The following is a 21,481-nucleotide window of genomic DNA, read 5'->3' as shown; positions in this document are numbered from 1 at the left end:
CTCTCAAGAGTTTCCTTCTTTGCAATTTACATACATCATCCTCTAGATTCAAAATTATGTCTAATTTGCATTTGTAACAGTTCTGAGCAGTAACTTTACTTTTCCCTCTTCATCTGATATCACAGACGAGCAAGACTTGTAGGTCTGTCAGATAGTACCTATTTAATGTGCTACTGAAAAAATCCACAGGTGGGCTGGGCACAGTGGCTCATGCCTATAATCCCAGCACTTTGGGAGGCCGAGCTGAGCAGATCACCTGAGGTCAGGAGTTCGAGACCAGCCTGGCCAACATGGTGAAAACCCGTCTCTACTAAAAATACAAAAATTAGCCAGGCGTGGTGGCGGGTGCCTGGAATCTCAGCTACTTGGGAGGCTGAGGCAGAAGAATTGCTTGAACCCAGGAGGTAAAGGTTGCATTGAGATGACATCACACCACTGCACTCCAGCCTGGGCAAGAGAGCAAGACTTGGTCTCAAAAAAACAAAAAACAGGCATGTGGACAATTTCATCTACAGAAAAAGGGATATGCAAAGCTTTAGCATGCCATTCATCACAGCTCAAGTTTCTATCAGTCACTGAGGTACCTACTCCTTATTTTCTGTGACTTTGCAGGCCTGAAAAAGATTCCGAAGTAGATTCTGGTGCACTTGGCTGTAAGTGATAAGTGTGGTTATAAAATATGTCTTGAAATGCAAGATCCCCATGGAAACCATAATCACTACTATGATCCATGTGATAAAACATACCGGGTTCTGGGTAGCAGCCTCCTACAGCACCTTCTAAGTCATGATGGGAACGAGACTATACTAAAACCCTATAGCACCTTCACAGAGTGAGAAGAATTAGACCTGGTGATAGAGGTGCTATTGTGACGAGTCTAAAGAAAGGCCAGAATCAGAATCTGGTTCGTCAGAAAGCCGAGAAACATCCATTGGATCAAAGTCATTGTCTGTGGCTAATGACATTAAGTTTATCAAATATATTTATGGGAAGGTCATATAGTAGGTCTTGGCTTTTTAGATTCGTCATCTGATTGTCAACATGTGGAAGAGATCCTCTCAAATTAGTTCGAGGAAGGGTTTGCCCAGGATTGGTGGTATGAGAATGTAACTGTAGGAATGGTTCTTGTGCCTGTGAAGTGCTTCCTACTGGATCTCCTCGAAATGTATTGTTGGGACACAGCAACATGGCCTCATGAATATTGACATCGTGACTTACAGCCTGGCTAAAGTCTCCATTATAATGTGCTGAAGAAATTCATGCCATCATTGATACTGCCTGGAAGAGGAGGAATATCTCCCGATGAGATCCCTCCAGTGAATTTTCAGGCTATGATGAAAACAACAATCTTCCAGAGAGAAAGAAGTATCTGTCCCATTCAGATGTCTCATTTCTAGGTTCAGTGGTCTTTTCTGCCTCCCAGTCAGGTTTATCTGCTGTTTGTTTTCATCTTCATTGTTCTGCTTTGTAATGAGTTCTTCTGGGTTGACACACTTTCCTCGTGCTGGGAACTGGGAGCCCCAGCTTCATGCTCTTTTCTTAGTGCCTCATTTTCCTCGTTCTTCCCCGCCGGCCCAGGGGCTACTCCGAGCTGCTTGGGGATCCCCGCCGCCCCCACTGCGCAGCCTGGCTGGCGCCGACACCTCTGGCCAACGTGGCGGTGGCGCCGAGCAGCCCGTGAGCCACGTCTGCACCCCCAGCTGCCACGCTGTGCACCAGCCACGAATCCACTTGGGTGCGGGGGATGCAGGGGACCCCGAGCGCGCGCACCTCCCAAAGCGGCTGGCCCTTGGTGTGCAACTGGCCCGCTCACCCTCCCGAGGCGGGGAAGAGTCTGAGCGCGGAGGCGCAGCTGGCCGAGCCTTTCGGGAGTAGCAGCTCATCGCGGTAGCAGGGTGGGCGGAGTTGGCAGGGTGGGCGGAGCTGGCTGGGTGGGCGGAGCTGGCAGGGTGGGCGGAGCTGGGTGGGCGGAGCTGGCAGGGTGGGCGGAGCTGGGTGGGCGGTGGCAGGCAGAGGGTGAGGTCCATTTTCTTATTTCCTTTTTAGTCCAGTGGCTGTTTAAGAGTATGTTATTTAGTTTTCACTATTTGTGAATGTTCCTGTTTTGTGTGTGTGCTGTTACGGATTTCTAATTTGACTCCATGTAGTTGGAAAACATACTTGATATGATTTTGACCTTAAATTTGTTAAGGCTTCTGTTGTGGCCTAACGTGATCAGTATATCTGGGAGAATGTTTTGTGTGTGCTTAAGAATGTGTAGGCCAGGCTTGGTGGCTCACACCTGTAGTCCCAGCACTGTGAGGCTGAAGGGACAGGATCGCTTGAGGCCAGTTCAAGATTACACTGAGCTCTGATCACACCACTGCAGTCTAGCCTGAGTGGCAGATTGAAATCCTGTATCTTAAAAAAGAAGAATAAGAATAAGAATGAGGAGGAAGATGAGGAGGAGGGGGAGGAGGAGGGGGAGGAGGAGGGGGAGGAGGAGGGGGAGGGGGAGGAGGAGGAGGAGGAAGAAAAGCAGAATGTGTATTCTGTTGAGTGAAAAGTTCTATTTATGTCTGTTAAGTCCATTTGTTATAGTGTTCAAGTTCACTCCTTACTGATTTCCTGTCTGGACGTTCTGTCTGTTACTGAAAGTGGAGTGTTGAAGTCTCCTACTACTATTGCTGTCAATTTGTACTTTTAGATCTGTCAATATTTGCTTTGTTAGGTGCTTTTATGTTTGGTGTATATATATTTCTAATTGTTATATCTTGTTGACCCATTTTTTGTTAAATGACCTTCTTTGTGTCTAGTGACAGTTTTTGACTTAAAGTCTGCCTTGTTGGATATGAGTTATAGCCACTTCTGCCTTTTTTGCGTTAACATTTGCATGCAGTATCTTTTTTCATCTCTTTCAGCCTTTGTGTGTCCTTGAATCTAAATGAGTTTCTTGTAGACAACATATAAATTTTAAATCTGTTCAGGTACTCTACATCTTTCTTTTGTGGAGTTTATTCCATTTACATTTTTTTGTTTTAAAAAATATTTTTATTTGACAAATTATAATTGTATACATGAATGGGGCACAATGTAATGGTTTGATGTATTATATAATGTGGAATAATTAAGCTAATTAACATACCTATCACCTCATTTTTTTGTTGTAAGACCTTTAAAATTTATTCTTAGCTATTTTGAAATACATAATTCATTATCATTGACTATAGTTACCCTACTGTGTGTTAGATCTTATATATTTATTTCATCCTAATGGAAATTTTGTACTCTTAGATCATTTATTTGACACTCTGATTCCTTGTTCTCTCCTTCTTCTAACCCCCAGCCTCTGGTAACCACCTTTCTACTCTAGTACTATGAGTTTGACATTTTTTAGATTCCACATATAAGTAAGATCATGTGGCATTTGTCTTTCTGTGCCTGCCTTATTTTACTTAGCATGATGTCCTCCAGGTTCATCCACAGTATCACAAATGACAGGATTTTCTTCTTTTTAAAGGCTGAATAATATTCTATTGTTGTGTATACCATATTTTCTTTATCCATTCATCTGTTGATGAATATTTAGGCTGAATTCATATCTAGCTATTGCAAATAATGTTGCAATAAACATGGGAGTGCAGATACCTCTTCAGCATGATTTTAATGCATTTATTCCATTCAAATTTAAAGTAATTTTTGATAAGGAAGGATTTATTCTTGCCATTTTGTTGTTTTATTTGTCTTGTGGTTATTTTATTTCCTTTTTTTTTTCTTGCTGTCATTTTGTTTCTTTTTTTTTTTTTTTTTTTTTTGCATTGCTAGGTTTTGATTCCCTTTTTCTTTGTGGTTATCAAGGGGCTTACACAGAATATAGTTCTCACAGTCTACTTTAAGCTGATAACTTCCCTCGCATGCGAGAATGCTGTTCTCTCTTCTCTTCCCACATTATGCTATTGATGTCACAATTGTCTACTATTTATATTATGTATCCATTAACATATTTTAGTATTAGTTGTTTTTAATACTTTAACCTTTTTTTTTTTTTTCTGGGATGGAGTTTTACTTGTTGCCCAGGCTGGAGTGCAATGTCGCAATTTTGGCTCACTGCAACCTCCGCCTCCCAGTTCAGGAGATTCTCCTGCCTCAGCCTCCCAAGTAGCTGGGACTAGAAGTGCCCGCCACCACGCGTGGCTAATTTTTTTGTAATTTTAGTAAAGATGGGGTTTTGCTGTGTTGACTTAAGCTGATCCACCCACCTCAGCTTCCCAAAGTGCTGGGATTACAGGTGTGAGCCACCGAGCCTGGCCTAATACTTCAAACGATTTTTTTTTTTTTTTTTTTTTTTTTTGCTTTTTAAGAGACAGGGTCTTGCTCTGTCACCCAGGCTAGTGGCCTGATCTTGGCTCACTGCAACCTCCACCTCCTACATTCAAGTGATTCTCCTGCCTCAGCTTCCCAAGTAGCTGGGGGATTACAGGTGTGCACTACCACACTCAGCTAATTTTTGTATTTTTTTTTAGTAGAGATGGGGTTTTGCCATGTCGGCCAGGCTGGTCTCGAACTCCTGACCTCAAGTGATCCACTCACCTCAGCCTCCCAAAGTGCTGGGATTATAGGTGTGAGCCACCGTGCCTGGCCTAAACTTTCATAGTAAGATTGCAGTCTATTTACTCACTGTTGGAATAATAAAAGATTTTTGGCCTGTATATTTACATCTACCAATGAGTTTTATGCTTTGTTTTGCTTTCCTGTTGTTGTGCAGCATTCTTTCAGCTTGAAGGACTCCCCATATCATTTCTTGTCAGACAGGTCTAGTGGTGATAAACTCCTTCAGTTTTTGTTTGTCTGAATAAGTATAGCCCCTGTTTTTTTTTTTTTTTTTGGAGTCTCACTCTTGCTGGAGTGTAATGGTGTGATCTCGGGTCACTGCAACCTCCGCCTCCCAAGTTCAAGTGATTCTCCTGCCTCAGCCTCCCAAGTAGCTGGGATTACAGGCACCTGCCACCAAGCTCAGCTAATTTTTGTATTTTTAATAGAGATGGGGTTTCACCATGTTGGCTAGGCTGGTCTTGAACTCCTGACCTCAGGTGACCCACCTGCCTCAGCCTCCCAAAGTGCTGGGATTACAGGCATGAGCCACCCCACCTGGCCCAGCCCCTTGTTTTTTAAGGATAGTTTTGATGGGCATAATATTTTTGGTTGGCAGTTTTCTTCCTTGAGTACTTTGAATGTACTGTTCCACTCCCTTCTGTCCTGCAAGGTTTCTGCTGAAAACTGTTAGTCTAATGTGGATTTCCTTGTATGTACCAAGCTGCCTTTCTCTTGCTGCTTCAAAATTCTTTGTCTTTACCTTTTGTTAGTTTGATTATAATATGTCTCTGTGTAGATCTCTTTGGATTCTTCTTATTTGGCATCCTTTGGGCTTCCTGGATCCAGATTTCTCTTTTCTTCCCCAGTCTTGGGAAGTTTTCAGCCATCTCTTTCTCTCTCTCTCCTCCTAGTACTCCAGTAATGCATAAATTGTTCTCCTTAATGGTTTCCAATAAGTCTTTTAAGTTATCTTTACTCTTTTATTCTATTTTTACTTCTCAGATTGCATGATTGTGATTGACCTCTTTTCTAGTTCACTGATCCTGTCTTCTTGATCTAGTCTGCTGTTGAACGCTATTGAATTTTTCAGTTCAGTTATTCTTCAGCTCTGCGATTTCTGCTTGATAATTTTAAATATTTCCTATCTCTGTTGAAATTTTCAGTTCAAGAATTGCTCTCTTAATCTTGGTGAATGTCTTTATGACCTTTTTCACATTCCCTATCAGGTAAATCACATATCTTTATTTCCCTAGGTTCTGTTTCTGGAGATTTATCTTGTTCTATTTGTAACATATTTCCCTGTTTCTTCACTTTTCTTGACTTTCTGTGTTGGTTTTTGCACAGTAGGTAAGACAGCCACCTCTTCTAGTCTTGTCACACTGGCCTCATCTGGGAGATGGACCTCACCAACCAGCCCTACCGGATATTCTAATTCTAGATGCCTCTCATATCTTTTTGCTTGTCCAAATTGCTTTGTTCTTCATGGCCCTTTGGATACTAGGGTGTGCCAAGTTCTGTCAGTGCCCCAAGATATGTGAGATAGAAGCCAGTCCCTTGAGATGCAGCTTGAAAAGTCGGAGTGCTAGATTTATGTTCCAATTCCTTCTACCTCAGGGAGAAGCTGGGAGCTAGAGTTTATCTCCCACTTACTCTGTCCTAAGCCTGGAAGAGGATCTGTGGCAAATGCCTGCACTTTTATGCAGTCTGCACATTCTGAATTTCAAAGGAATCCACTGGATGTGCACCCATTTAGCAACCAGCTTTTTTTGTCTTCTGTGTTCTGGGGAGACTCCAGAATACAGAGCCCTGTCAACTCCCAGAGCTAGGTGATTTAGGAATCAGTTCCTCATATGGGAACTGTTAAAATTGAGGCACTTGATGCATACATATACTTTTTCCAGGAAATCTGCAGACCTGGATTTATCACTCAGTTGAGCTGGTGGAGAAGGTACAGGAAGTGCCCATTCTTCCCTAGAGCCTTTCAGAGGTTTATTGTTTATCTGCTCTGTTTGCTCCCAGATACAGGCTAGCCAGAAGCCCGACCCTCAGGCAGCAGCTGGAAAAGTATGCAGACAGACCTCTTTCAGAGAGATACTTGGAGCTGGGCCTCTTAGCTTATTCTCTCTGGACTGATCCTGGGTGGGCTACAGCCACTGGAAGTGCCCTTTAACTCTACAAGCTAGATGAGCTCACAAACAAACCCTTCATTCCTGAGGGAGAAGCTGGGAGTTGCGGGATGCTTCCTGTTTGTAAAGTGCTGTCCCTGTGGTGGGGTTTGTGCATAAAGGTGTCTCAGCTTTTAGTACCTGTTTTGATGTGAATATTTTCTCAGTTGCTCAGTGTGTTAGAGTCTTTCAACTAGTTTTTGGCATTCTCTCAGAGGGATTTAATTTGTGCGTAGATGTTTATTTGGTGTGTCTGTGAGAGGAGATGAAGTCAGCATTCTCCTTTTCTGCCATCTTGCTAATGTTTATTGTAATTTTCTTTTTCTTTTCTTTTTTTTTTTTTTTGAGACAAGGTCTTGCTCTCTCACCCAGATTGGCATGCAGTGGCATGATCACAGCTCACTGCAGCCTCGATTTCCTGGGCTCAAGCAATTCTCTGGCCTCAGGCTTCCTGAGTAGCTGGGATTACAGGCACACACCACCACACCCAGCGAATTTTAAAAAATTTTTTGTAGAGATGAGGTCTCACTATGTTTCCCAGGCTGGTCTCAAACTCCTGAGCTCAAGTGATCCTACTGCCTTGGCCTCCCAGAGTGTTGGGATTATAGGCATGAGCCACTGTGCCCAGCTTAATTTTCTTTTCTTTTGATGTCTTTGTCTGTCTATATCAGGGTAATGCTGGCCTCATAGAATGAGTTAGTATGTGTTGCCTCCTGTTCTGTTTTGTAGAAGTATTTGATATTAAAATTCCTTAGGCCGGGTGCAGTGGCTCACGCCTGTATTCCCAGCACTTTGGGAAGCTGAGGGAGGGGGATCACCTGAGGTTAGGAGTTTGAGACCAGCCTGGCCAACATGGCAAAACCCCATCTCTACTAAAAATACAAAAATTAGTCAGGCATGGTGGTGCTCACTTGTAATCCCAGCTACTTGGGAGGCTGGGGCAGGAAAATCGCTTGAACCCAGGAGGCAGAGGTTGCAGTGAGCCAAGATCATGCCACTGCACTCCAGCGTGGGCAACAGAGCGAGACTCCGTCTCAAAAAAAAAGAAAAATTCTTTAAATGTTTTATAGAATTCATCAGTGAAGCCATCTGGTTCTGGACTTTCCTTTGTTGAAAGGTTTTTGATTACTGAGTCAATCTCTCCTTATGTGTCTGTTGAGATTTTCTATTTCTTCTTGAGTCATTTAGGTAGTTTATGTGTTTCTAGGAATTTGTCTGTTTCATCTAGGTTATTTAATTTGTTGGCATACAATTGTGCATAGTCTTTTCTTATAATCCTTTGTGTTTCTGTATGGTCAGTAGTAATGTCCTCACTTTCACTTCTGACTTTAGTCATTTGCCTCTTCTTTTTCCTTAGTCTAGCTAAATGTTTGTTAATTTTGTTGATCATTTCAAAGAACCAATTTGTGGTTTCATTGATTCTCTCTATTGTTTTTCTATTCTCTATTATATTTATCTCCAACTGGTAATTTTAAGGAACTCAATTCTAGAACCTCAACTTCTATTTTATTATTTACTATGGCATCATATAAGTTCTTTTCTACTACCCCTTTCTCTCCAGTCCTTCCCCAACCTGGCAAAATAAAGTTGAAACCTTCACTCATCTGAATCTTACTGTGGAGCATTTTCTGGAGTGCAAAAACCTCCAGGATGCCCCCCAAAATGGCCATTTGAAATATTGTAATGTTTTATGCCCTAATCTTACTATAGGGTTTCCTTTTTGCTTTTATCTGTTGAGGGTAAAGCATTGTCAGTCAGGGTTCAACCAAGGAAAGAGGACCAGTAGGAGATAACCATTAAGAAATTTATTGCGGCTGGGCACGGTGGCTCACGCTTGTAATTCCAGCACTTTGGGAGGCTTAGGTGGGTGGATCATGAGGTCAGGAGTTTGAGACCAGCCTGGCCAACACAGTGAAACTCCGTCTCTACTAAAAATACAAAAAAATTAGCTGGGTGTGGTGGTGGGCGCCTGTAATCCTAGTTACCCAGGAGGCTGAGGCAGGAGAATTGCTTGAACCCAGGAGGCGGAGGTTGCAGTGAGCCGAGATCATGCCACTGCACTGCAGCCTGAGCAACACAGCGAGACTCTGTTTCAAAAAAAAAAAAAAAAGTCTTTCTGAACAAAATATTGAACCTCATTCGATCTAAGACACCGTCAGCTGTCAAATACACTTTTGTGTCATGTAACACATATAAGGAAGCCAATTAACCTTTAACATTTTAATTTTGTACTTAAAAATTATTTTAGGCTGGGCATGGGGGCTCATGCCTGTAATCCCAGCACCTTGGGAGGCCAAGGTAGGAGGATTGCTTGTGACAAGAAGTTTGAAACCAGCCTGGGCCACATAGGGAGACAGCCTCTCTACAAAAAAAAAAAAAAAAAAAAATTATTAACCAGACAAGATGCACGCCTATAGACCCAGCTACTTAAGAAACTGAGGCAGGAGGATTCAGCCCACAAGTTTGACATTGCAGTGAGCTGTGATCACACCACTGCACTCCAGCCTGGGTGACAGAGAAAGACTCTGTCTCTAAAAAAAAAAAAAAAAAAAAAAAAAAAAAAATTTATTTTAGACTTATTTAGACATAGAATTAATGATGATGAACAGCTGTGGCCAAGTTCACTCATGTGCAGACAATGATAACCATACCACAACTGCTACCTGGCTGATGGTGTCAGATACCATTGATTGTATGATGCATGTGAATTTCAGAGATGTTAAAAAGTGGGGGAAGAAAGTGCATCTTGGCCAGACATGGTGGTTCACGCCTGTAATCCCAGCCCTTTAGGAGCCTGAGGTGGGTGGATCTCCTGAGCTCAGGAGTTCAAGACCAGCCTGGGCAACATGGTGAAACCCTGTCTTTACCTAAGATAAAAAATAAAAAAAGGGTCAGGCGTGGTGGCTCATGCTTGTAATCCTAGCACTTTGGGAGGCCAAGGCAGGCGGATCACGAGGTCAGGAGATCGAGACCATCCTGGCTAACACGGTGAAACCCCATCTCTACTAAAAATACAAAAAATTAGCCAGGGGTGGTGGCAGGCACCTGTAGTCCCAGCTGCTTGGGAGGCTGAGGCAGGAGAATGGCATGAACCCGGGAGATGGAGCTTGCAGTAAGCCAAGATCACACCACTGCACTCCAGCCTGGGTGACAGAGCAAGACTCCGTCTCAAAAACAACAACAACAACAACAACATTTTAAAAAGCGCATCTTAAAGTCAATGAAATATGTTTTGCTTCAGCCAATCCCTAGAATATAGAGACTTTATTTTTCTTGATTCAATTACATGTCTTTGATACATGAATTTCTGTAAAATAATTTCTGTGTTCCAAGACTTCAGATTTTAAAATGTTTCTAGCTTTAAGAGAAAATATTTTGGCTGAGGCAATGATTTGTTGTTGATTCTTATTTCAGGCAATAGCAGAGGCTCTGTGACTGAGTTGTCAAACATACATATTAAGAATTTGTTTTTTTTCATTTTATCAGACAGAAAAGATGATTAAAAGTTTATGACCCTCCTAGAGAGATGTATGCTGTTTGATTCTTAGCTACAATTTCATAACACTTTAAATTTCATCTTAGTGTGGCATAAACAACAACATTTTGGAGTCAAACAGACTGACTTGGATTTATATTCTGGCTTTGCCACTTACTAATGATGTGACTCGGTATGTCACTTCACCTTCCTAGATCTCAGTTTGCCCCTCTGTAAACTCCTCATAGATTAGACAATGTATATAAAGCATAAAGTGTTTACCAGAGCAGTTGTTTAGTAAACTGCTGTATCGATGAAAATGATGGTCTATTGGAGTGCTAGGAATACACGATTGGTAGAGCTGGATGGCACGCCAGGCAGTGGGGTTGCTGGAACCTTACCTGGAGTCAGTCTGGAGAGGAAGGATAGTTTTTTTAATAGGTCATTCCTCAGGAAATGAAGTGACTTTACTATTAGTCAAAAAGAATTAGCGCTACAAATTGCCGCTAGAGAGAAGGAATAAATTCTAGTGTTCCATAGCACCGTAGGATGACTGTAGTTAATAATACATAGTTTCTTTCTTTTTTTTTTTTTGAGACAGGGTCTTACTGTATTGGCCGGGCTGGAGTGCAGTGGAGCGATCCTGGCTCACTGCAGCCTAAAACTCTTGGGCTCAGGCAGTCCTCCCACCTTAGCCTCCCGAGTAGCTGGGACTACAGGTGGGTGCCACCATGACTGGCTAAATTTTTTAAAAGTAGTTTGTAGAGACAGAGTCTCATAATATTGCCCAGGCTAATATATAGTTTCAAATAGTTAGAAAGAGGATATTGAATGTCCCCAACACGAAGAAACGATAACTGGTTGAAATGATGGATATGCCAGTTACCCTGATTTGATCACTCTACACCGTATTATCAGAATATCACTACGTATCTCTTAAATATGTACAATTATGTCAAATTTTTAAAAAGTGGCCCTGACTCAGATAGATAGATAGATGATAGATAGATGATAGATAGAATTAGTGCTAATAAACACCATATTGGCCTTTTTTGGGGTTTTGTTTTTGTGTTTTTTGTTTTTTTTTTGAGACGGACACTCACTCTGTTGCCCAGGCTGGAGTGCAGTAGCACAATCTCAGCTCACTGCAACCTTTGCCTCCTGGGTTCAAGTGATTCTTCTGCCTCAGCCTCCAGAGTAGCTGGGACTATAGGTGTGCACCTCCACACCCGGTTAATTTTTGTATTTTTAGTAGAGACAGGTTTTCACCATGTTGGTCAGGGTAGTCTCAAACCCCTTGACCTCAGATGATCCACCCATCTTGGCCTCCCAAAGTGCTGGGATTACAGGCTTGAGCCACTGCGGCTGGCCAATATTGTTGAATGATAACATTATATTAGTCTGGGAGCAGAAGGAAAGGTTGGGACTGCAAAAAGAATGGTTTTTGATCATTTGAGAGGGATTTTGAAATAGGAATTGATTCCTAAAGCTTACGAATGGAAGAGGTCATTTACTCTTCATTCATGAAGTACGTATTGAGCACCTGCTAAATGTCAGGTGTTCTGCTAGGCCCTGGGAACTCAGTGGTGAGGATGCAGACAAGGTCCCTGTCCTTGTGGAGCTTACTTTAGGGTGGGGGTAAGGATACGCAATAAAAAAGGAAACCACTTTAAAAACAAGTTAATGATATAATGATTCTTAGGGTTTTCTGGTAAGGGAAGGTCTCTCTGGGAAGATGACATTTAACTGAGGCCTGATGGCAGAGTGATGTTTCTTGTGCTTGAGGTTCATTGAGCTTCTTCTTTTTATCTGTGGATTTATAGTTGTGCTCTCTCTCTGTCTCTCTGTCTCTCTCTCCTTTCTTTCTTCTTTAATTTTATTTTCTTTGTTTTTGTAGGGTCTGGCTCTGTTGTCCAGACTGGAGTGCTGTGGTGCGATCTTGGCTCACTGCATGCTGCCTCCTGGGCTCAAGCGATTCTCCTGCTTCAGGCTCCCAAGAAGCTGGGACTACAAGTTCATGCCACCAGGCCTAGCTAATTTTTTAAATTTTTTGTAGAGATGAGGTTTCACTATGTTGCTCAGGCTTGTCTTGAACTCCTGGGCTCAAGTGATCCTCCAGCCTCAGCCTCCCAGAGTGCTAGGATTACAGATGTGAGCCAACGCACCTGGCTGGGTTTATAGTTTTCATCAAATTTGGAAATGATGTGGCCATTATTTTCTCCCCTCTCCTTTGGACATTCCAATTACACATATATTAGGCCACTTAAAGTCCTACAGCTTACTGCTCTTTTTTTCCTCTTTTTTTTTGGATAGTTTCTATTGTTATGACTGTGTCTTAATCTTCATTAATCTTTGTCCTTTGTAGTGTTTAACCTGCCTTTAGTCCCATCCAGTGTATTTTTCATCTAAAATGTTTTAGGTTTCATCTCTAGAATTTCAACTTCGGACTTCAACAAATGTTTTCCAGGCGGGCCCAGTGGGCGGCTCACACCTGTAATCCAGCGCTTTGGGAGGCAGAGGTAGGCAGATCACCTGAGGGCAGGAGTTTGAGAACAGCCTGGTCAACATCTACTAAAGCATGGCCGGGATCTTTGGGATGTCAATTTTCTTCCCAGAAATGTCTGCAGGCCATGGCACCTTTGCCTGAGTTCTTGTCCTGTGTCCAGGAAGAGCAGACAAGTGAAGGGTGACCAGTTGTCTGAGTTCTTGTCCAGTGTTCAGCAAAGTGAAGGGTGAACATGAAGATGAGCTTTATCAAGTATTACAACAACTCAGCAAATGAAAATGAGCTTTATTAAGTGTTACAATAGCTCAGAGGAGACCTGCAGGGGGTAGCTCCTCTCTATAGGCAGGTCATCCACCAAGTGTTCAGTTCTCAGCAGAGAGGAGGCCCTGGAGAGGGTAGCTCCTCTGTGCAACTGGTTGTCCCAGATATCTGCAGTTCTAAGTGGAGAGGAGGCCCTGGAAAGGGTGCCTCTTCTGTGCGGTCAGGTAGTTGCTGCAGCTCTCAGCAGAGAGGGTAGCTCCTCTCTGCAGGTGGTTGTCCCATCCTCTCCAGCTCTCAGCAGACAGGGTACTCCTCTCTGCAGCTGGTCATCCTGTTGTCTCTCTGCCCGCTTCATCCTCTGGCTGTCTGCTGCCCTGCTGTGGCTTAGCCCAGGGCTTTTTTGGACCTCAGAGGGGAGGAAGTGTGTGCCCATTGGTCCATGGGTGTCATGGGCTGCCATAGGCCAGCAGGAAAAGGCAGCACAAGTCCCCACTCCAGTCCATTGGACTGGCTGCCCAGTCCGCAGCCTTCTGGCCCTCCCTGGTCTGAAGATGGGGACTTCCTGGGGACCTGCCTCTTCTGCCCAGGACTCTGTCTGTCTCCTGCTGCCATTCATGACCCTGGGGCTGGGCCCCAGCCCCGCTCAGAGATGAGAGCAGGCGCCAGGAGCCAAGAGAGGCCAGGCAGTGGGAGCAGACACCTCTGAGTCTGCAGAGATGGGCGGAGGGTCCTTCCTGGGGCCTTGGAGGGTGCAGGCTGCAGAGATGTCCAGTCCTGCACCTGGGAGGGCAGCCGCAGCTGCATCCTGGAGCTCCCATCCCACCAACTCGGAAGGCTCACGCTTGTCCCCCGGCTCCTGCCTGCTCTGTAGAGTGGGAGGCCCAGGTCTGCAGCCACAGGTCCGCTGCACCTGGGAGGGTAGATCTTGCCTGTTCCTGCGCTCCCCCCACACCCCGCCCCCACAAGAGCACAGGTAGGCTCGGATCCACAGCTGTAGTTTGGGAGGGCAGGGCTCCTGGCCTGCTCCGTAGGTCAGGATGTCTGGGTCTGCAGCTGGGGTTTGGCCGGCTGCAGTTGCACCCGGGGAGCTCCTGGCTCCAACTTAGCAGGGGTGGGGCTCCCTCAGGCTCCATGGAGTGTGTAGCCCCTGCTGCAGCCTGCGTGATTACAGCAGCCACTACCTTTAGCGGTGCAGGCCTGTAGTCCCAGCCACTCGGGAGACTGAGGCAGGAAAATTACTTGAACCTGGGAGGTGGAGGTTGCAGTGAGCCGAGATTGCACCACCACACTCCAGACTGGGTGACAGAGTGAGACTGTGTCTCAAAAAAATAAAAATAAATAAAAAATTTAAAAGTAAAAATGTGTTCCATGTCTCTGCTTAACATCTACTTTTTCTCTAGTTATCTGGATGCTGGGGCCATCAGAGGGTTCACCTCATTTTCTTGTCACTTCTCATGCCTCACTGTCCGCATCACCCATGTCCAGTGTCTTGAGCAGTGATCTTTCCTATATCCTGTCCAGATCCTTGGTTGTTACCTTAGGAGGGTAAATCTAGTCCTGCTTTATCTTGGCTGAATGTAGGAGTACCCCACCTTTATTATTTAGCTCATATTTACATTTACTGTAAGGTTTTAAAATGTGCAAATAGGGTACATATTGATTTTAACCAGTTGCTGTTAATAAAAAAACTCTTGAGATTCTAACTAATTTTCCTGCTGCATGGTAAAGCCCATGCCTTCACTTTGATCTCCGTACTAATCTTCATTCACTGTGTATTTATTAACAACATAGCTCTCAGAAAGCTCTGGCTTTGCTTTGCCTTTCCTTTCCTTCCTTTTCCCTTTCCTTCTTCTCTTTCTTTTCTTTTCTTTTCTTTTTTTTTTTTTTTAACAGTCTTGCTTCATCACCCGGGCTGGAGTTCAGTGGCCCGATCTCGGCTCACTGCAATCTCCACCTCCTGGATTCAAGTGATTCTCATGCCTCAGTCTCCTGAGTAGCTGGGATTACAGGTGTGCGCAAACATACCCAGCTAATTTTTGTATTTTTAGTAGAGATGGGGTTTCACCATGTTGGCCAGGCTGGTCTCAAACTCCTGGCCTCAAGTGATCCACCCACCTCAGCCTCCCAAAGTGTTGGGATTACAGGCGTGAGCCACTGCACCTGGCCTCTTTCTTGTCAATTAAAAAAGGCACTTCTGGCCAGGCACGGTGGCTCACGCCGCCTGTAATCCCAGCACTTTGGGAGGCCGAGGTGGGTGGATCACTTGAGGTCAGGAGCTGGAAACTTGGCCAACACAGGGAAACCCTGTCTCTACTAAAAACACAAAAAATTAGCTGGGTATGGTGGTGGGCGCCTGTAATCCCAGCTACTCAGGAGGCTGAGGCATGAGAATCGCTTGAACCCAGGAGGTGGAAGTTGCTGTGAGCCGAGATCAGGCCACTGCATTCCAGCCTGGGTGACAGAATAAGACTCTGTCTCCAAAAAAAAAAAAAAAAAGTCACTTCTGACCTTAACAGGAAGAGAAATCTGCTTCAGATCCTTTTATTATTTATTATCTATTATGGTATCACATTCCTAGGCTGAGCTGTTTCCCAGATGTACTTATCAAACATTTTTATGCATTATATATGCATTATATATGGCCCAAGAACTTTAGAATGTGGGTTGAGGTGGAGTTACATTTTTTTTAGTTGTGGTAAAATCTATATAACAACATTTACCATTTTTTCTTTTCCTTTTTTGTTTTTTTCCAAGACAGGGATTACAGGCGTAAGCCACCGCACCTGGCCTCTTTCTTTTTTGTCAATTAAAAAAGTCACTTCTGGCCAGGCACGGTGGCTCATGCCACCTGTAATCCCAGCACTTTGGGAAGCCAAGGTGGGAGGATCACTTGAGGTCAGGAGCTGGAGACTTGGCCAACATGGGGAAACGCTGTCTCTACTAAAAATACAAAAAATTAGCTGGGCTTGGTGGTGGGCACATTACAGGAGCTAATTTTGCTCCGTCACCCAGGCTGGAGTGCAGTGGCATGATCACAGCTCACTGCAGCCTCAACTTCCTGGGCTCAGGCAATTCTCCTTCCTCAGCCTCCCAAGTAGCTGGGACAACAGGCACTTGCCACCCCACCTGGCTAATTTTTGTGTTTTTTATACAGACAGGGCTTTTCCATATTGTCCAGGCTGGTCTCGAACTCCTGGGCTCAAGCCATCTGCCCGCCTCGGCCTCCCAAAGTGCTGCAATTAAAAGCATGAAGCACCGTATCTGGCTTTGATCATTTTTAACTGTCCATTTCAGTGACATTAAGGGCATTCACAATGCTGTGTATCAGTTACTACTATCTAATTCTAGAACTTTTTCATCATCCCGTACTAAAACTCTGTACCCCTTACACAGTAACTCCTCATTCCCTCCTTCCCCAGCCCCTGGCAACCTCTATTCTACTGTTAGTCTCTATGAATTTGCCTATTCTAGGTACCTCATATAAGTGGGATCATAACAACATTTGCCTTTCAGTATCTGGCTTATTTCACTTAGCATAATGGTTTCAAGCTTCATCCATGTTGTATCAGGTATCAGAATTTCATTCCTTCTGAATGAGTAATAATAAGGCTGGATAATTTTCCGTCGTGTATATATTCCACATTTTGCTTACCCATTCATCTGTTGAACATTTGGGTTGTTTCCACCTTTGAGCTACTGTGACTAATACTGCTGTGACCATAGGTGTACCAGTATTTGTTTGAGTTCCAGTTTTCCATTCTTTCGGTTATGTACCTAGGAGTGGAACTGCTGGATCATGTGGTAATCCTACGTTTCACTTTTTGAGAAATCACCAAACTGTTTTCCATAGTGGTTGCATCATTTTTGCATTCCCATCAGCGATGCACAGTGTCCCAGTTTCTCCACCTCCTCACCAATACTTGTTATTTTCTATTTTTGTAAGTAATAGCCATTCTAATCGGTGTAAAGTGGTATTTCATTGTGGTTTTAACTTACATTTCCCTAATGACTAGTGATACTGAGAAGCTTGTCATGTGCTTTTTGGCTATTTCTGTGTCCTTTTTATAGAAATGTCTATTTAAATCACTTGACCATTTTTGAGAACAACCGTTGAATGGGGTTGTTTCAGTGGGGATTGTGGTTTTTTTGTTTTTTGTTTTTTTTTGAGACAGGGTCTTGCTCTGTCGCTCAGGCTGGAGTGCAATGGTACGATCTTGGCTCACTGCAACCTCCGCCTGCCAGATTCCAGTGATTCTTCTGCCTCAGCCTCTCAATTAGCTGGGACTACAGGTGCACACCACCACGCCCATTTAGTTTTTTGTATTTTCATTAGAGACGGGGTTTCACCATGTTGGCCAGTCTGGTCTCAAACTCCTGACCTCAAGTGATCCACCTGCCTTGAACGCCCAAAGTGCTGGGATTACAGGCGTGAGCCACCGCACTTGGCCTGGGAGGGGTTATGTCTTAATGCCCAAATCTATCTGCTCTCCAAGTGATCTTTGGAGTTTTGGTATTCTTTCTGATGTTTCATATCTAACATATCTAGAAAGTACTCCATAGAAAATTGCTTCATGTTTCCATGATAATTGCCCATATGTGACAGATTTTTCTTTGCAATAGATGAAGCAGATGGTGATTTCAAGTTGCTTCCCATGTATCCGAGCTGTTTCCAGAGTCTGCCCTTTCTGTTTCTATGCAGCTATAGAGTGGCTGACCAGGAGGCGGGAGTGGAGGCCCACACCTGTAATCCCAGAACTTTGGGAGGCCGAGACGAGTGGATCACTTGAAGTCAGAAATTCAACTGACCAGTCTGGCCAACATGGTAAAACCCTGTCTTTACTAGAAATACAAAAATTAGCCAGGTGGTAGTGGCACACACCTGTAATCCCAGATATGTGGGAGGCTGAGGCAGGAGAATTTCTTGAACCCAGGAGGCAGAGATTGCAGTGAGCCGAGAGTGCACCCTCCAGCTTGAGTGACAGAGCAAGACTGTCTCCACTAAAAAAAAAAAAAAAAAAAAAAAAAGGCTGGGCGCGGTGGCTCACGCCTGTAATCCCAGCACTTTGGGAGGCCGAGGTGGGCAGATCATGAGGTCAGGAGATCAAGACCATCCTGGCTAACACGGTGAAACTCTTGTCTCTACTAAAAATACAAAAGCAAAATTAGCCAGGCGTGGTAGTGGGCACCTGTAGTCCCAGCTACTCGGGAGGCTGAGGTGGGAGATTGCGTGAACCCGGGAGGCGGAGCTTGCAGTGAGCAGAGATCATGCCACTGCACTCCAGCCTGGGAGACAGAGCGAGGCTCCGTCTCAAAAAAAAACAAACCAGTGGCTGACCAGGGATGTGATCTGGGAATGAGACTCCCAAGACTCCCAAGGCTCCTGTTAAGCTTCACTTTTCTTTTGCTTGGAAAATTTTATCTCTTTAGTAAAATAAGAATACAACAAAACAAACCGCTCACTTATTGGCCTCTGGTTGCTGTCATTTCACGTCACCAGCAACAGCAATGGCTCTGCCAGAAGCTTGCCAGGTGCCTCATTTCAGTTGGGAGACATATGCCCTTGCCGTTAGGGATACGGATAAATATCACCGCTGCTCTTCATCAGGAAACCCGGGGTCCAAAGTTTTAAGTGGGATTTTGAGATTATAAGAATATAAAACACCTAAAAAAAAGTAGAACTCATGTTTGTTACAAGTTAAAAGAATCATTTGAAGCTGGGCGTGGTGGCTCACACCTGTAATCTCAGTACTTTGGGAGGCCAAGGCAGGCAGATCACTTGAGGTCAGGAGTTCAAGACCAGCCTGGCCAACATGGCAAAACCCTCTCTCTACTGAAAATAAAAAAAACTAGCCAGGCATGATAGCATGCACCTGTAATCCCAGCTACTGGGGAGGCTGAGGCTGAGGCACTGAACTCGGGAGGCAGAAGTTGCAGTGAGCCAAGATTGTGCCACTGCACTCCAGCCTGGGCGACAGAGCCAGACTCTGTCTCAAAAAAAAAAAAAAATCACTTGAACACATGTGAGCAGTTATGAATTCTTTTATGGTGTGCCGACATTTGAGTGTGGTTACAAGAAACAATAGTAAAAACAGTAGAAAAGAGTGACCATTTCTGGAGTAGTCACTGCTATGGACACGGTACCAAATACTTTCCATGTATGATTGTGTTAGATCACTACAAATCAGGAAAACAAAGCTCAAAGAGCTAAGAAAATTTGCTCCAGGTCACATACTTCATACGTGACAGAGCCTGGATACAAACCTAGGTCAGTGTGACTCCTATTTTGGAGCGGAAGTACTGACAGCTTTTTGGGTGGAGGAGAAACAGGAAAACACATTTCAAATAGCTTAGCATTATTGCAACTGACTAGGAAAGCAACATAGGTATTATTTAGAAAATGGAGGATTTCAGTGGATATAAAGACCTTTTTGTCCTTAAGCTGTGTTGGTAATGTTACTTCCAAGTGCAGAAGGCCAAGTGCTCATTGTAACCTTTCTGGTTGATGCAGGTGTTCTCGCTACATATGTTGTAGGTTTTCTTTTCAGATTGAAATTTTGGGGGATTTTGGGGTCTATTTTTATTTTTATTTTTTTAAGACAGGGTCTCACTCTGTCACCCAGGCTGAAGTGGAGTGGTATGATCACAGCCCGCTGCAGCCTCAGACTCCTGAGCTCAAGCGATCCTCCCACATTGGCTTCCCAAAATGCTGAGATCACAGGCAACAGCCACTGCACCTGGCCCAGATTCAAATGGTGGATTCAAGTATTTTGTTTATATTTTGTTTTGGATTTTGAGATAGGGTCTCAGTCTGTTGCCCAGGCTGACTGCAGTGTTGTGATCATGGCTTACTGCAGTCTCAAACTCCTGAGCTTAAGCAGTCCTCCCACATCAGCCTCCTAAATAGCTAGGACTACAGGTGCACCACCACACCCGGCTAATTTTTGTATTTTTGTAGAGACAGGGGTCTCGCTGTGTTGTCCAGGCTGATCTTGAACTCCTGGACTCAAGCAATCCACCCGCCTGAGCCTCCCAAAGTGCTGGGATTACAGGCATGAGCCACTATGCCTGCCCTTGTTCATATTTTGATTGGCTTTTATTTCAGTTACTGTGTTCTCTCTTCATTGGTGTCACTACTTCTTCTTGAACAAAATATTATTTCAAAAGTCTCCTTTCCTAAGAATTCTTACCATGTTCTCATCTTTCTGCCTCTAACCTTAATGACTTCCCTAAACCTGTCTTTAATGGATTCTGCTCCTTCATTTGAGGTTTGAAAGTCTCCAGGTCTCCAGTTAATCTGCTACTTCTTTTTTTTGAGACAGGGTCTTGCTCTGTCGTCCAGGCTGGAGTGCAGTGGTGCAATCATGGCTCACTGCAGCCTTGGGCTCTGGGGCTCAAGCGATCCTCTCACCTCAGCCCCCCAAGTAGCTGGGACCATGAGATTTTTGTATTTTTTATAAAGGTGGGGGTTTTGCCATGTTGCCCAAGCTGGTCTTGAACTCCTGAGCTCAAGCAATCCACCCACCTCAGCCTCCCAAAGTTCTGGGATTACAGGCAGAGTAATCCACCATCCCTGCTTAGTTAATCTACTTCTATCTACATCACAGCCCTACTCTTACCCCACAAACCCCGTTGTTGACAAAGATACTTTCTTTGTTATCTGAGCCTTTTGTCTTGTACATCCTCATTTGTGTTTTTTTTTTCACCCTGTCCTTTCTGATTTATGGGCGTTGATGGCCTCTCTAGGCTGAAACCTAAAGACTGTCTCTAGAATCTGTGTCTTACCAGACCAATTTTTAACTTCCTAGGATGGAAAATCCAGTTGTTTCAAATGGATAGAAATCTACCATCAATGTAGACTGGGTTTAGCCAGGCACTCGTGCAAGACAATGCCTGCTCTATGCTGTAGACCAAGGGATTGCAAAAGTTGTGATGTTCTTGTCCAAACATGGAGAAACATGAGCTGGGGACTTGTGTGCGATTGTAAGCAATTGAACAACCACACAGAGGGTGAACTGATGTCACCCTGGAGACAAGTCGTCAGTGATGAGCTGAAGGGCTCTGCTCCCTCTGCTCTGATTTTAGCATTTCTTTTAATGACTCAAATGAGTTATCCCTAGACAGCAAGCGTCCACACACAGGCTATGGCCCTGGCTTCCTTGGTGCGAGCAGGCCACATTAAAAAAGTCGTGCACATTTCTCATTTTTTTGACCACCCTCTGTCAATTCCCCTTCCTCAAAATACCATCCCGCAGTCTTTGTGGGATAGTAAATCCAGGAGCTAAGCTCCCACAGTGGCCGCCAAACAGGTTCCCACCAGATACCCTGGGAGTGAAAGATGCAAAGGTGGGGAAATGGCTGGAGTGCAGTCTTTGATTGCTGTGAATGGCAGACTGCAGTTCACCCCAGTCTTTATTCTCTTTTCCTGGGACTCCATTAGTGAATTGTGGAGTTTTGAATTGTCCTTTTGTTTCTCATCTGTTCTTTCACAGTTTATTTTTTCCC

At 44.2% G+C, this 21,481-nt stretch overlaps 1 pseudogene; it reads right to left on the bottom strand.

Moving 5' to 3' along the window:
- Positions 1 to 309: 309 nt before the first annotated feature.
- Positions 310 to 20,658, bottom strand: LOC101143944 (nuclear factor erythroid 2-related factor 3-like; annotated as a pseudogene).
- Positions 20,659 to 21,481: the final 823 nt, after the last annotated feature.

Source organism: Gorilla gorilla, chromosome 18 (assembly GCF_029281585.2).
Source record: "Gorilla gorilla gorilla isolate KB3781 chromosome 18, NHGRI_mGorGor1-v2.1_pri, whole genome shotgun sequence".
In the NCBI taxonomy this organism is placed as follows: domain Eukaryota; kingdom Metazoa; phylum Chordata; class Mammalia; order Primates; family Hominidae; genus Gorilla; species Gorilla gorilla.
Note: the sequence above shows the minus strand (reverse complement) of the source record. Positions and strands in the feature narration are given on the sequence as shown.